This window comes from Poecilia formosa, unplaced genomic scaffold (assembly GCF_000485575.1).
Source record: "Poecilia formosa unplaced genomic scaffold, Poecilia_formosa-5.1.2 Scaffold31, whole genome shotgun sequence".
In the NCBI taxonomy this organism is placed as follows: domain Eukaryota; kingdom Metazoa; phylum Chordata; class Actinopteri; order Cyprinodontiformes; family Poeciliidae; genus Poecilia; species Poecilia formosa.
Window position 1 is genome coordinate 2,126,436 of NW_006799970.1, and position 4,129 is coordinate 2,130,564.

General features: G+C 40.1%; 1 long non-coding RNA gene across 1 annotated transcript; it reads right to left on the reverse strand.

Moving 5' to 3' along the window:
- Positions 1 to 884: 884 nt before the first annotated feature.
- LOC107835921 (uncharacterized) lies at positions 885 to 3,530 on the reverse strand. Its single transcript, XR_001661762.1, has 3 exons — positions 3,473 to 3,530; positions 1,289 to 1,399; positions 885 to 1,021 (listed from the first exon to the last, which is right to left on the reverse strand). It is a non-coding gene; the product is annotated as an uncharacterized LOC107835921 (long non-coding RNA).
- Positions 3,531 to 4,129: the final 599 nt, after the last annotated feature.

Here is a 4,129-nt window from a genome sequence, read left to right on the forward strand (position 1 = left end):
TTTAAGTACATATTTAGATTTAAAGGAATTGGCAAGTTTACTTTGTAAAAATGCAAAGACTGTTTGATTATTGTGTTAACATGGTTACAATCTGGTGCCAAGTTGTAAATCTTTTCTTTGTGCTTGGTTTTTTTTCTAATACATCTCGTTAAATAAGAATCAATTGTCTGCGATTGCTTTTAAGCTCAACCAGTTAAACCTACGTACCTCTCTCAGATTCCATTAAAGCTGTATAAAAGGCACCGTCACTGATGCTAATGTCTGCAACAGGAGGTGGAGCCCTTTACCAAAACCCTGCTTAAGGCCCCATGCAACGTTGTTGTGGCTTTACTTATTGGGCATTTAGTCCCAACAATCCTCCCATCGTCTCTGAGCAGCTTCCACACATAATGATGCTGCCACCGCCATGTTATGCAATGAGAATAATGTGTTTCATTGAGTATTTAAATTAAGCTAAAACTGTCTTATTTAATTGAGTCGGATTTCTTCACTGCTTATATTATTTGCAATTTGTTGCCTGTTTTATTTGATCAAAACAGGTAAAATCCTGAATCTCAGTGGGACAAGCTGTACAAACAACGTTCCATAAAAATCTGATTTGTGGATTGTCTGACTCTTAGTTGACTTGCTAACAGATTTTCCTGTACCCGAGCTGTGGGTCCCTGCTGCTCCTCCAGAGACATTACATTTATAGTCTATATTATATTGATTTATAACTTATCCCTGCTTCTCCACAGCTTCATCCCTGACCCGCCTGCTGTTGTCTTCATGATGCTGTTTGTTCACTAATGCTGACCGACAAACCTCTGAGGCCTCGACAAGCTGTGAAAAATGAGTCACGAATGTGTTTACAACAGACTTTATTAGAGTGATGTGAAAGAAACTGTACTATTGGCTCAGCTTCTCTTATGTTCTCACAGTCTGTCTCAGCGTCCTGACCTCGTGTCATGGCGGGGAGAGACGGGTCACCCAAGCACAACGGATAAGACACGGGTAACACGGGTAGAGACGGCTCGACAAGCTGGGTAATGAAGACAAAGTGACAGAGAGGAAGCAAAACAACAAAGAGTGCCGATACAAAAAGAAAGAAAAAACAAAACAAAAAAAAAAACGGTTTGACATGGATGGAGCAAGAATGTGCCGGCAGGTAGACGTGAGGCCGAGGAAGCAGCGAATATAGGGAAAAACATGAATAATTCAGGGTGTGTGTGTGTGTGTCTATTGGGTTGAGAGGTGGGGCAAAAGGGGAGCGCGCAGGGGGAGATCGGTTTACCCCTCCACCACTCACCTGCTCGGCACGACGCTCGCTCTGGCAGCGGGCCTCAAAAGGGAGACGCATCAATGGCCGCCATTCATCTCAGCGCAGGAATGCATGCGTGCAGGCCTGAGAGCGTGTCCGCTGAAAAGACACAAGCTGTTGATTAATTGATGCGGAGATAAGGCAGGGAGGAAATCTTTCAGGCTTCTGTCAGTCGCGTTTTAAAACAAACACAAGCGTTTGACTTGTCTTGGGTGCCTCCTCCAAAGCCTTTGGGTAAAAAGTGTGAAATGATCTAATTTTGTTGCTTTCAAATGAGCTTTTCTTAAATCTCGCAAGAATCACAAGCAAAGACAACCCTGTGAGGAGGATTTGGGAGCTTCTTTGTTTTAAAAAAAAACAACAACAATACCTGGTGTATACTTACAGGTGATAGTGAAGATATGATTTAATGGTTCGTGTTACTCGAGCCCCTGCGGTTATGTTAAATTAAAGGAAGAGGTTGTGTTTGTTTAAAGGAATCAGGACAAAAGGGGATTTTCCTGCAGAAACAAAGGAGAGCTTGGAAAATTGTGTTTTCAGTTATTTTAGACTTTCTCATACAAAGACAGATAAACCCACTTAACTATCCCACCCAGGACGAACAACTGGTGACGGGAAAACATATTTCATCAAATGTGTTTACATCTTCCAAGCAAAGGAAATAACATTTTATCCCTTTATACGTTTGTTTGTCATCCTAACCTTTTCTACATTTTGTCGAATGAAGGTTCGGGGAAGAAACGTTAACTGAACCGAATCACTTTTCGTGTCTAAATCAGTCTCTTTCTTTTGTGCACGCGATAATGAAATACGACTCGGTTTAAGCCGCAGTAACATCAACACAAGTTTGCAGACGCCTAAGGGCCTTCAGAAGATACATTAACATTTATCTCTGCTCTTTGTAAAAGCAAACACAAAAACAGTGAAGTCTAATATCTAATGTAGACGTGTCAACAAAACAACTCTGGACTATGTGCTTTGGGTGCAAAGAGGTGACAGCAGAGAGAGGAAAAGAGACGAATCAACCAATAAGTGCGCCAAGTCGAGTCAACAAACAAGTTCGATCCACTGGTTTCATATTGGTTGTGTTCTTCTAGAACTTTTCAGCAGGTTCATTTTTCACATCGGTTACTATATTTTTTGTAACGATGAAATGTAGTAGCTGAATTACAATTGGAGCGTCGAAACTTTTATTTTAAGAATTAGCACACTCCCATTTCTCTCATTAGGTGTTCTGTATGGGTTCCCCGACTAAGAAAATTTACCCTCAAGACACAAAAATATTTTTGTTATGAAACTATTTTGAATTTTTAACACATACTGACTGATGCACCATGTATGTATGTATGTAGCAACGTTAGAAGCGAGGCATTATCCAACTATCACCTGTTGGTGACTTTTACATCCAAGTTTCATTGCTTGGTTGATTTATTAAAGTACATGGGTTTGAAATATTTTAAAGAAATAAAATAGAAATAAAAAGTAAGTACATTTTAGTTATGCTTCCCCATCTGGAGATAAAAAACCACAAAGTGCTTCACAGAAAATAGAAATGAATGAAAAAGTGAATAAGCTAATGAAATAATACAGATAATTTAAAAAATATGCTATTGTATTTATACTCAATTGAATAAAAACATCATAGAAAAGTTTATGTTTTTCAGTAATTCAATTCACTAAATGCTTATAGCTCAGAAAAAAAATCATGAATGACTACATTAGCCCAATAAAGAAGAAAAAATTTAAACATAAACCTGGGTTCATTGGAACACTTATTTGAATTTACTGAATAGGACTACATATCAAAAATTACAAGGAAAAAAGACCTTAAGGAGCAGCACACTTGAAAAAATAAGCGGAACTAGGTTGAAATAGTAATCAACTTTTCTTTATCTTTATGGAAACAAACCATCTCAATCAGTTCACAAAATCTTGGGGGGTGCGGGGGTAAAGAAAACAGTTTTTAGTAGCGTCCTTATGGTTTGTGCGATGCTTATTTAGCTTCCGAAAATACTACACAACTGAAATCCACTCAGAGCAGAAAAGTGACCCAATCTTTGTTTTTACCCAGCCAGAGAGTCTGATTCTGATTTCGCAACTGAAGACAGGGCTTCACACGAGCGGAGAGGATTAATTAATGCGTGGGGACCAAAGAGAAGAGGACATGTTTACTGCTGAGGTCTTCACTTGTGGCAGATGGAGAGTAACCGGAGATGAGCTCTGCTTTTCTCTGCAAAGACAAAGGTCAAATTTACAAAAAAACAAGTGACTGGGGAAACATGGTCCCACAGATATTTGTCTTATATTTGTATATGTTAGGCTATGTTGCACGCTATCCTGACGTCTGATGGAGAAGGCACAGAGATCCCCAGCTGTCTGGTGACGCTCCTGCAAACTTTACGGCTTTAATTGCTGTTGAGGTTTCAGAATTTGTCGTAAACGTCTCGTAAAGTCAGCTTCACACAAGCCGATCGTTTGCTCGAGCACATGCGTAAAATGTCAAAAAAAAAAAAAGAAAAAGATTGAACTGAACAGGAGTGACAGAAAAATGTGACAAAGACGTAAACAAGAAGCTCAAACACCTTGCATAGTGCCCACGATAGGTGGTCCAAAACACAGCAAAGCTTAGTCACGCTGCGCCAGCCTGCTGCGTGGATGCCAACGTTTAATTACCCTTCTTGCATCCGTCTGTTCCTTCCTCCTGTTTGTGCGTGCAGCCGTCACCACGTGCCTGTGTTTATGCTTTTCACCAAACCGAGACAAGTCGGCGTGTGCTGGGAGAGACGGTCACGTTGCAAACAGGAAGGTGCTGATGAAATCCCTAGTTTT